We start from the raw sequence: 12,450 nt of genomic DNA, 5'->3' as shown, positions 1-12,450 counted from the left end.
TTCTTGGGGTCCCACGGCATTCCCACAACAATGAGACTGGTGTGACAGGCACACTGCCACTGCTGCTGCCCAGGGCTGAGACCCTAGGAAATACCATAACTGAGCCTACCCTAAAGCAGAGAAAAGACCAAGTGAATGTAAGTAGTCTATATTCTAAACCATTCTAAAGAGAATGAGCCAGCACTTTTTCTAGTGGGAGGAGGCTTGATAAGTGAGCTGAAATTAACTAGATCTAAACAAGCAGCCTCAGGCAACTTTCCTTCCATTATCTCTTCTGAGGCAGGTTTAATGAAGTCCATCCCCTGGGGAAGAATGTGCAGAAAAAAAGCCTAGTCCACTGGGATACTGTTGGGAAGGACTGGGAAAGAGTGACTACATCCAAGTGAAGCTGAGGAGGAGAGAAGGAACAGGGGAGAGAGGGGAGAGAGAAGCTGTTTCTCTTTCTCAGTTAAACATCTCCAGCCCCCTAGAAGAATCAGAAACTTGGGCCAGGTACAAACTTTTGCACTTTTGTTCTTTGTACGAGCTTTCAACCCTAGGAGATAGTTTCTTAGAAGTCCTACTATAAATGAGAACAAGCCCAACGTTAGACACAAACAGAATCATCCAGATCCTCTCCCTACTTCTCTTTTGTGAGAAATGGGTAGTTGTCTCCTCTCAATGTGGATATAACAGTCAGTCATACTCCCCTGACCTGTTTGTAGGACAAAGGTCTCAGATCCCCTTCTCCCCCTCAGGTTAGCAAGGTCACATGGCTCAAGGAGCCCTGGTCTCAATTAGGTCCTCTCCAGAGTTCTGTCCATATAAGGAAATATAAGGTCCACTCCTGAGTTATGCCCATACAAGGAAGAGGGGTGGGAATACTGAGTTCTGATTAGCTAGTTTTTGCTCGTAGATTATAACCCCGACCAGTGATGAAAAAGGGGAAGGTCCATTCGCATTTAGGGACTAGGGTATAAAACAGGGCCTGTGACCCCCCTTTCTGGGTACCCACTAGCTGCACACTAGGGTGTCTCCTTCTCATGAGAAGAAAATAAAGCCTTTGTCACTTCGCTGCTGAGTTCCTGAGAATTATTGTGAAGAGGATGGATTTTTCCCTCACATCTTTCTACCTGCTTTGCCCTGAAAATAGAGCTTAGAGCAGAGGCAACAGATTAACACCTTGTTTCTCCTTCAGTAATTGCCTGGGAGGCTCCAAAGAGCTAGAGAGTGGTCCTAATACAAATCAGAGATGGGACTTTTTCCTTTACAAATGAAGAAGACCAGAAAGCCATCTTTGAAGCTAGTACATCATCACTCCATTCATTCTGAATGCAGACTTGGAGAACCAATATATCCCTTCCATAGCTAAAGAGATGTAGAAAAAGAAAAATAAACAAATCTCATTTGGACACACATGACTTAGACATGGATTTCTCCTTTATCCCTCTCTAGTAGACGTTGATTTATCAGATAATCACTCAGAGAGGCCTTTGCTACTAAATGTAAAAACTGAAAAAGATAGGAATGTTATGGGGGGAAATGGGGTATGGGTTCAGGGGTTGGGGTTCTTAGGAATTCCTCTTTAAAGAATTATACCCTCTTGCACATAAACCTAGTTAGAATAAGGTGGTAGTTTATTGAGGGGCAAGGGAAGGGAAGGGAGGAGGGAAGGGAAACCATGAAAGAAATCCTTGGACTTCTCATGGGGAGATAGGCACAAAGCACGTGGCTCTGAGGTACCAATCTCCTCGAGCAGGAGACTGACAGGTACTTTTATAGGGGGCTGATGGTGGTGGACCATCTGCCTGTGAAAAGTTCTTTTAGTGAGGGAGGACCATCCCCTGATGTAGGAGGCAAAAAAGGGTTAATAGAAAAACCTAAGACCCAAGCTCTAATACAGATATTAGCTCTAAAAGGGAGTCAGATCCTAGTTAATGGATAACTTATGTTAGGTTCTCATACCCATAGTGATCAACATCCATAACGGACCAGAAACGGGTCAGGTCAAAATAACAATAAAGGAAAAAGACAACCTATAGAAATTCTAATGAAAAATGATTCTATTTTGAAACTAGCCATGGGAATCAGAAAGAGACATGCCCAGAAAAGGCCAAATTTGTCCCCTGATTCACCTTATGTAAACCCCCAAAACACACTTCCACTGTGAGAAATGGGTAGTTGTCTCCTCTCAATGTGGATATAACAGTCAGTCATACTCCTCCTGACCTGTTTGTAGGACAAAGGTCTCAGATCCCCTCCTCCCCCTCAGGTTAGTAAGGTCACATGGTTCAAGGAGCCCTGGTCTCAATTAGGTCCTCTCCAGAGTTCTGTCCATATAAGGAAGTATAAGGTCCACTCCTGAGTTATGCCCATACAAGGAAGAGGGGTGGGAATACTGAGTTCTGATTAGCTAGTTTTTGCTCGTAGATTGTAACCCCGACCAGTGATGAAAAAGGGGAAGGTCCATTCCCGTTAGGGACTAGGGTATAAAACAGGGCCTGCGAGCCCCCTTTCTGGGCACCCATTTAGCTGCACATTAGGGTGCCTCTTCAAGAGAAGGAAATAAAAGAGCTTTTGTCATCTCGCTGCTGAGTTCCTGAGAATTATTGAAAAGAGGATGAATTTTTCCCTCACATCCACTGAAAAAGGTACCCACCTTGGGGGTTGGCTTAGGACCCCCAGGAACTCCAAATTAGGATAAACCCTCCCCTGTAACACCCCTAGGTGGAGAATAGTATAATGAGTAGGACAGGCCCTCCCCTGTACCTCCCCAAGGTGGAGATTATTATAATGAGACTGATAATCAGTTTATCCATACTATAAATATAACTGTCTTTCCTTTCCTTCTTTGAGAGATACCTTTCCACTATTCTGGTTCTCTCCCTGTAGTCACCCACAATATTGCAATAAAACTTAGGAAACTGAGTCACTGAGACTTGTAATTCTTTTGGGATGACTCACAATCAATTTGACCCCAAATTCTAGCCCACATCACCCCCACTGGTGATGACTAGAGGAATTAGGTATGGGGTGGCTACAGATCTCTCTTCAGGTCACAAAGGCCGCAGCCACATCCAAATTTATCTCCCCAGGGGTAAGGGAGATCAGAATGAAGGGTGGAGGGGCAGCTAGGTGGCGCAGTTGATAGAGTACTGGCTCTGGATTCAGGAGGACCTAAGTTCAAATCCAGCCTCAAACACTTAACACCTACCAGTTGTGTGACCCTGGGCAAGTCACTTAACCCCAATTGCCTCACCAAAAACAAAGAAAGAAAGAAAAAAATCAGGTGTCTTAATAAAAAAAAAAAAAAGAATGAAGGGTGGAGATTCTGAAGCTAGTTCAGTCTGATTTGGTTCCACTTATCTCTCTAGGTGTATCTGTCCTCTGGTTTAGTTTCTCAAGGAAAAGATTCCTTGATGTGCCCCAGAGAACTTCTGAGGTGCTCTGCACCCCATGACAGGAGAAACTAAGTTTCCTCATTTTAAAACTCCTACAACTCACACAAACAACTCCCATTCAAATTGCTACAATGATACAACAATGCAAATTAAAAGAATAAAATCCACAAAACAAGATACATAAAGAAAAAGTGTTGGGAAGCTAGGTGGTGCAGTGGATAAAGCACTGACACTGGATTCAGGAGGACCTGAGTTCAAATCTGGCCTCAGACACTTGACACTTACTAGCTGTGTGACCCTGGGCAAGTCACTTAACCCCCCATAGCCCTGCCAAAAAAACCCCCCAAAACCAAAAGAGATATCTCACTAGAAGAGAGAAGAGGGAGGGATATGAGGGAAATTTAAGAGGTGTAAAAAGAAATGATCGATAAAAATGTATTATTAAAAAGTTGCTGCAGTGAGTGGTCTTAATATAGGTGCTTGCTCCCTATTAGTTGATTTTACTCTGTGTGAGAAAATGGATAGTTGTCTCCTCTCAATGGAGATATAACAGTCAATTATACTCCTCCTGACCTGTTTTTAGGACATACTTCTCAGATCCCCTCCTATCCCACTGGCCATTCGCATTAGGGACTAAGGTTTAAAACAGGGCTTGTGAGCCCCTTTCTTTCCACCCACTAGCTGCACACTAGGATGCCTCCTTCTCACGAGAAGGAAATAAAAGAGCCTTTGTCACATTGCTGCTGAGTTCCCGAGAATTATTGAGAAGAGGATTGTTTTCCCTCATACTCTGTCTTTTCTAATCTAAAAGCCATTCTTCTTGACAGAAGAGTAAAACAAGACTTGAGCAGTCCTGTCTTCTCTCTGTGGTCTACTTATAGCTGTGGGCAATGGTTCTGGACCTACCCCTTTCTTCTGAAATAACCCAGAGAACCTTTTTTGTCCTTAGCATTCTTTGCCAGTGTCAGTTCATCATGAGGCTTAACGCTTCTGATGCTATTCTGAAATAACTATAGCGTGCGTCTGTCTTCACGCTCTATTACCTAACCTTGATTCTATTTTCTGTACTTTAGAAGAAAAAGATTAGCTTGGTCAATGAGATACCTATAAATCTGAATTGATCTATTGCAAAAACTGCACATTTTGCTACTTTATTAGAACTGTTTCACCTTTCAACTTTGGAATTTCATTCTTCAAAGTTCCCTATGCCTCCTGCACTAAATTCTCCTATAGAATTTTAGGTCATGAGACCCTATCAATTCTTTTTCTGAACCCTTTGAAATCTACTCTCCAAAAATCTTGGCTTCATGTCTGCTTATCCCTGCCTTTTCTGTTTCACAAATTGCAAGATGGAGTGAGCTCTTTCCTCCCTGGGTTCCTATCATTTTTACTTCAAAACCCATCAAGCTGGTCCAGAATAGTCATTTTCCTGTAGCTTTCTCCACCTTCTGAGTGATGAAATTGTTAAGGCAAGTCAAGACATTTTCTGGTTTGTGTTTAGTTTAGTGTTTGGCAGTTTGGCAGATAAGGGACTCTGGATTTTATATTACTGAAGTCTCCCATAACTATGATATTATAACTTGTGTTGTGGGGAAATAGGGTAAGGGGTTTGGGATAGGGGTTGGGGTCCTTAGGAATCTATCTTTAAAGAATTACACCCTCTTGCACACAAATCCAATAGAATAAGATAATAGTTTATTTAGGGTGCTAGGGAAATCCTTGGACTTCTTCTCATGGGAAGAAGCCATGGCACAGAGGTGTGGCTCTGAGATACCCATCTCCTCAAGTAGGAGACAGGCAGGTACTTTTATAGAGGACTGATAGGGGTGATCATCTGATCTCCCTTATTGAGGGAGGACCATCCCCCACTGTTGGTGGCTGGAGGGGTTGGGTGAGGGATGGCTGTGGAATTTTCAAGCTATCTCTCTCCTCCTCATGCCACAAAGGCAGCAGCCACACCTAATCTTATCTCCCTGAGGAGTGGGGGAGACTGTAATGAAGGGTGGTGGTCCTGGAGCTGGCTCAGTACCCATCCGGTGCCACTTATCTCTTTAGGTGTGTCTGTCCTTTGGTTTAGTTTCTCAAGGAGAAGGTTCTTTGATGTACCCCAGAAAACTTCTGGGGTGCTAGGCCTATAACACTTGGTCCTAAACTTATGATCTTTTTTTCTTAAACTTCTCACTTATTTCCTACTTCTAAGTGGTCTGTGGTAGGTTCAAATAACAATATGACTTCTATTCCTGCCTTCACCCAAATGCCTTTCATCCTGGTTACTGGGTTTTTTCTATTGCCTCCAGGATCAAATACGAAATCCTCTACTTGGAATTCAGTCTTTCATAACCTAGCCCCCTTCTACCTCACCAATCTTATACCTTACTCCCTAACCTTGTACTCTTTGACCAGTGACACTGGTCCCCTGTCTGTTCTATGAACAAGACATTCCATATCTCAGCTCCAGGCATTTTCTCTGTCTGTTCTCTCTATGCCTGGAATGCTCTTCCTCCTACGCTCTACCTCCTGACTTCTCTGGCTAAGGCCCAATTAAAACCTCATATTTTACAGGAAGCCTTCCACCATCCCTCAATTCCAAGGCCTTTCCTCTATTAATTATTTCCTATTTATCTTATTTATGGCTTGTTTTGTATCTATTTTGTTTGCATGTTCTCCCATCCATTAGATTATATGCTTCTTGGGGCAGCTAGGTGGCACAGTGGATAGAGCACCGGCCCTGGAGTCAGGAGTACCTGAGTTCAAATCCGGCATCAGACACTTAACACACACTTGACCCTGGGCAAGTCACTTAACCCCAATTGCCTCACTTAAAAAAAAAATTATATGCTTCTTTGGGGGCAGGGGCTGACCTCTGCCTCTTTTTGTATCCCAATTGCCTACCACAGTGCCTGGCACATAGTAGGCCTTTAATAAACTTTTATTTATTGACTAGTTCTCACAAGACTGTCTTCTTCTTTTTTTTTTGGTGAGGCAATTGGGGTTAAGTGACTTGCCCTGGGTCACACAGCTGGTAGGTGTTAAGTGTCTGAGGCTGGATTTGAACTCAGGTCCTCCTGACTCCAGGGTTGGTGCTCTATCCACTGTTGCCACCTAGCTGCCCCAAGACTATGTCTTCTTAATAAATAATGCTACTCATTATCCCCTTCTAACTATTCTATTCTTTTTGAAGAAAGTATGCCTTTTGAGAACTGTATTCCATTTAGGGGTCCCATCCCAAATCTCAGTGTAATCCAATTTGCGTCCTTGTAATAGGATCTGCTTCTAATTCAGAGCTCGGCCCTCCAGGATCTCCCAATGTCTCCTAGTGCCCAGGCACCAGATTAAAATGTAATCAGGAAATATCTAACAAAATTAAATTAAACACAATAAAACATAGATGACGTTACATTTTAAAATTAGGTCAGCATGCAGCCCAAAGGATTCCTTTATGTACAGATCAGTGTCCCCCATTTCTATTTGAGTTTGACATCACTGTTTTAGTCTACCTGCTAGACTTGAATCAATAGCAGTAATTAAAATACTACGCAGATTGCCAAACTCTTCCCCTGACAAGTCTCTTTCCTCTCTTTTTGTTTACCAAGCTACTAATCATCTTTTTTATAATTTTCTTTCACTGCTTTCATTTCTTTCCCCAATTTTTCTTCTACCACTGTTATTTGATTTTTAAAATCTTTTTCCCTCTCTTTCTGTACCTCATTCAGGAATTCTTATTGGGCTTGTGTCTAATTTGAATTTTTCTTTGAGACTTTGCTTGTAGATGTTTTCACATCATTGTCTTCTTCTGAGTTTGTGTCTTGATTTTCCCTATTACCATAGTACTTTTTTGTGGTGAGGGTTTTTTGGTTGTTCTTTGCTCTTTTTTCAACCCATTTCTTGATTTTGAGCTTTAGGTTAAATTTGGGCTCTGCTCACCTAGCGTGGGAGGCATTTGCTCAAGCTTCAAGCTTTTCCCTTTCCCCCTTTCCCTGCCTCCCAGTTCTGTCTTCAAATCTAGTTCTGGGGGGAGGGGTCTATTAGTTTTTGGTGCTTCCAAGGTAGTGTGATCCAGGAAGAGGTGTACTATTGCTGTTCTGATCTGTACTCTGACTTTACCTAAGAAAGGTCCCTGATTTATTGTTTCTCAGGGCCTCTGCTCCCCAGTGACTGTAAGCATTCCTCTCCACCCTGAAATTGCATACAGGCAATACAAGTGAACAAACAGCAACTGATCCTGTGCCAGTGTTAGTAAAAGGGTCCCCTGTAATCTCTTTCTGATCTGCTATCCAATCCCCTTGCCATCTCTGGGTTGAGAGCTTTGGAAGCTGCTGCTGCTGCTGGTATAGCTGCTTCCTAGGCCCATAGCTAGTGTTGTTACCAACACCTGGCCAACCCCCACCCAGTGTCACATACCTCTCCTTTTGACCTCCTAAGTTGCCTTGGGCTGGAAAAAGTTTTCAATTCTGGCTAGCTGTGCCAGAATTTGATTTGAGTGAGTATTTTAAAGTTGTCTGGAGGGGAATGTTGGGAGAGCTTGGCTGTAAAGTTTCCTTTATTCTACCATTTTGACTCCAATAAGTTTCTTTTTTAAGACTTCTTAATCCTTAGCAAGAATTTCTGAATTCCCTCCCCATGTATGATATTCCAGCTCTTACCTCCATTCCTGATCCTTTGGGGCCATCTCCAGTCATCCTGATCTATATCTTGCCACTGGTCCCAGATGGCTCTGGAGGAGAGAGTGAGGCTGCTAACTTTGCCCAGCCCTCCTTCACTTAAATCTAATTTACTGCAAATCATGACATCACCCCAATGTCACAACAACAACAATCCTTTTTTAGAATCTACTACCTCCATTCACCTCTGTCTCATTGTGTTGTCAGCTTCCTTCAAAGTATAGTACAGGGGGCAGCTAGGTGGCCCAGTGGATAAAGCACCGACCCTGGATTCAGGACTCCCTCAGTTCAAATCCAGCCTCAGACACTTGACACATAACTAGCTGTGTGACCCTGGGAAAGTCACCCTCATTGCCCTGCAAAACAAAACAAGCATAGTACAGGGGCAAACTCCTATAAGATGCTTTTTTTAACTTAAATTTTATTTTATGTTCTGATCCAAATTCTCTGCCACCTTCCCTGCCACCAATTGAGAAAACAAAAAAAATAAGACCCCTGTTACAAGACTACATAGACACTCAAAGCAAATTCCTGAATTGTCCACGTCCATAAAAAAAATTTGTCTCAGTCTGCACTCTGAGCCCATCATCTCCCTATCAGGAGGTGGGCAGTACAAGTTTAACTGTCCTCCCCACCCTCCTCTACCCCTAGAAAAATATAAGTTCTTTGAGGGCAGGGAGTGTTTCCTTTTAGTTTTTGTATCTAGCACAGTGTAGGCACTTAATAAATGATTGCTAAATTGAATCCAATTCTGGTGGGATCATTTGTTTCCCAGTGAATCACCAAAGGTGGGTAGTTTTCATCTAATCTGTGAAGTCTTCCTAGGCAATCCCCTGTACTGCAGAGAAGGCAGCAGATCTGTCTCTGCTTTTCATCTTAGGTGCATTCTGTGTTCTAAGCTCCCTTCTGTCATGGACATGTTCTGTTCTATGTCCTTCAGGACCAACCAACTAATGTTGAAAGCTTTCAGAATCCATGTGTGTAAAGCCCCAAAGTGGCAGTGAAGGGTGGAGCAGGGATGACAGATGAGTTATACAGATACTGGAACTCAAGCAGGATCCAGTGCTAGGAGAATGATCCTGGCATTCTGCTTCCTCCAGAAGGGTCCACAATGGGAGCAGAATTAGGCCAATGGAGGGTCAGAGAAATCCCTAGAAGATGAGACTCTCACTTAGGTTAGGGCTGGGTCCCACCTGGCTGAGAAAGGAGTATGCCTCTCGTCCTCAACCCCTTCTGGGGGCTGCCAAGGACAGAGGCCTGGACAGTCCCAGAGGTCATTTCTTACATCAATTTAAGGCTAAACTTTATCTTAAGTCTTTGGATTGCCCAATTGCCTCCCCATTTGGCACTAATTTACTTGATTGTGCTAATCCAGCCTACAGAGCTTCCTGATTTTACCGCACCCTCCAATAGAGTCCTTGCCATTTATATACTAGTCTTTCCAGCTAGGCTCCATTTCTGCAATCGAGGTTCTTACCCACTCTTCAAAGTCTTATCTCCTTCCCTCAACAAAATCTCAACAGTCTTCCCTCAGCCACTCAGCCCTCACTGGATAATAATAATAGCTACCATTTATATTACACTTACTCTGTGTCAAGCTAATCACTTTACAATTAGCATCTCATTTGATCCTCAAAGCAACCCTGGAAGGTAGGTGCTATTATTATCCTCATTTTATCCTATTATTATTTCATCCTCATTATTATCCGATTATTATCCTTATTTTACAGATGAGGAAACTGAGGCAAACAGAAGTTGTGTGATTTGCCCAAGGTCACACAACTAGTAAATGTCTGAGGTCAAATTTGAACTCAGGGATTCTTGACTTTAGTCCTGTTGCTCTATCCCAGAAATCTCCCTGCTCCGCTCCTCTAGCCCAATCTGTCTCAATGCCCCTGTGCAGACCACAACTGGTTTTGGGACAGCTTTTGTTCTCCAAATGTTTCTCAGCCAAACTAGTAACTCTCCAGGGCAGGGTTTCTTCTCCTATGTCTCCCACAGAGACCTCTCCATGGTTAATGGTAGATCACAGAAGTCATCAATTCCAACCCTCTGATTTTTATGAAGAAAGGGAGGATCAGAGAAATTAAGTGAGTTGTCCAGAACAGCAGCTAGTGTCTGAGGCAGGGTTTGGACACAGGTCTTCCTGATTCCAGGTCCAACATCTTTTCCACTCCAGTTCAGAATATACAGTATATCTGTAAAACCTTCAAAGGGAGCAGGCATTTGTCTTCTAGACACTGGCTCTTGTGGCAGAAGTCCACGTGTATCTCCCTCAGTGTGTAAGAATGTCTCTCTTGGAGTATGTTTGTGTGACCATGCGTCCCTGTGTGTGCCCTTGAGTGTGGCTCCATTCCACACCAGGAGAGTGGCCTTGGCATCCAAGTGCCTTCAGAAGGGTTCTAACTGGGAACAGAGCCAGACCACTGAGCACAGGAGAGGCAAGCACAGCAACTGTCTTTTGATTTGGCTTTATGAAACTCTTGAGTTTCCTGCCTTCAGGAAGTCGGGCTATAAGACAGGCTTTCATCAGGGTCCCCACCCCTACAATCAGGCTCCAACCCATTCCCTGAAGCAGTTCACATCTAAGGCAAGTTCTGTTTGACCTAGGCAACCTCTAACTCCAGCAGGATTTGGGTCTGAGGGGCCCAGAAGATCAAGAGAGGTTGTGGCTGAGATCTGAGGAGTGGGGATGAGAAGGGTTGGTAGTAAGAGTCTGCGGGATATTTGATCTTCTATGGGAAGCCTCTAAGATCAGGTGTCAGGAAAGAGTCCAGCTGCCAAGCCAGCCTCAGGCAGAGAGGGGTAAAGTCACCCAGCCAATAGTGAGGAATATTTAGAATGATCAGACTTGTCTCTGGTTTCTTCCTTCTTCTGTATTCACATCTGCTTGTCCCTGTAAAGACCAGAATACCTGGCTTCTACTTCTGGCACTCCCGCTGACCTGGGGGAGGTACTTACCCTCTCTGCACCTCAGTTTTCTCATTGTAAGATGAGGGACTACTAGATAGTACTTTCCTATTCTAATATTTCTTCTTCTTCTTCTTCATCAGGCAAGTGGGGTTAAGTGACTTGCCCAGGGTCACACAGCTAGTAAGTGTTAAGGGTCTGAGGCTGGATTTGAACTCAGGTACTTCTGACTCCAGGGTTGGTGCTCTATCCACTGCGCCACCTAGCTGCCCCATTTTATCTTCTAAGGTACATTCCTGCTCTGACATTTTGTTGTCCATGATCTAAGTTTCCTTTTAAGGTCCAGTCATGGTGAAGTTTTACCCTCTCAGTTCCTTGGTACCCAAGCTTTTTTCCCTTTCTACTTTCCAAAGATCTCTCTGGACCAATCACATCTTATCTCCAGCACTCCACCCAGCAGTGAAGGAGCAGGAATTACCCACTTGTAACAGAGAATAAACAGAGGCATTAGTTTTGTTTTGCTTTGTTTTTTGGTGAGGCAATTGGGGTGAAGTGACTTGCTCAGGGTCACACAGCTAGTTAAGCGTCAAGCATCTGAGGCTGGATTTGAACTCAGATCCTCCTGAATCCAAGGCCCGTGCTCTATCCACTGTGCTACCTAGCTACCCCAAGGCATTAGTTTTGTTGGGTTTTTTTGGTTTGTTTGTTTGTTTGTTTTTTTAGCAAGGCAATTGGGGTTAAGTGACTTGTCCAGGGTCACACAGTTAGTAAGTGGTAAGTGTCTGAGGCTGGATTTGAACTCAGGTACTCCTGACTCCAGGGCCAGTGCTCTATCCACTGCGCCATCTAGCTGCCCCTCAAGGCATTAGTTTTAATGCTGGAACATAGCAATCACATAATAAATGTTCCTCAATTGACTCATTATCAATGGGTTAGAACTGGGTCCCGATCCTAGCTCCACTTCCCCCCAACTCACTGAGTGGCCTTTGGCAAACCCCTTGAATTCAGATACTCCTGAATCCAGGGTTGGTGCTTTATCCACTGAGCCACCTAGCTGCTCCTAACCCAATGATTTTCTGTGGCATTAAGAGAGGAATCATGCCCAAGACTGAGGCAACAGGAAGAAGGCTAGGTACAGAGTCAAAGGTCATGGGTTCGTCTCCCAGCCCCAACACTCATTGCCTCTGTGACTTTGGCCAAGTCATTTGATTTTTCTGGACTTCATTTTCCTAGCTTGTAAAAGGAGAGGGAAGGACTAATTGACCTTGAAGGGTCCTTCTAGCTCAGAATCTATGATGTTAAGTTGGCTGAGGGAAGGGCGGTAGGTACTCTGTCACATCTGGACCTTAGTGTTCAATTCCGGGCACTGCATTTTAGGAAGGGCATGGAAAGCATACAGAGGATGCCAAACAGGCTAGTGAAAGACCATGTAAGACATATGAAGATCAGTCTAGGGAAGACCAAGGAGGGACATGATAGCTACCTTCAAGCATTCCAAG

Source organism: Dromiciops gliroides, chromosome 1, assembly GCF_019393635.1.
Source record: "Dromiciops gliroides isolate mDroGli1 chromosome 1, mDroGli1.pri, whole genome shotgun sequence".
Lineage (NCBI taxonomy): Eukaryota > Metazoa > Chordata > Mammalia > Microbiotheria > Microbiotheriidae > Dromiciops > Dromiciops gliroides.
Note: the sequence above shows the minus strand (reverse complement) of the source record.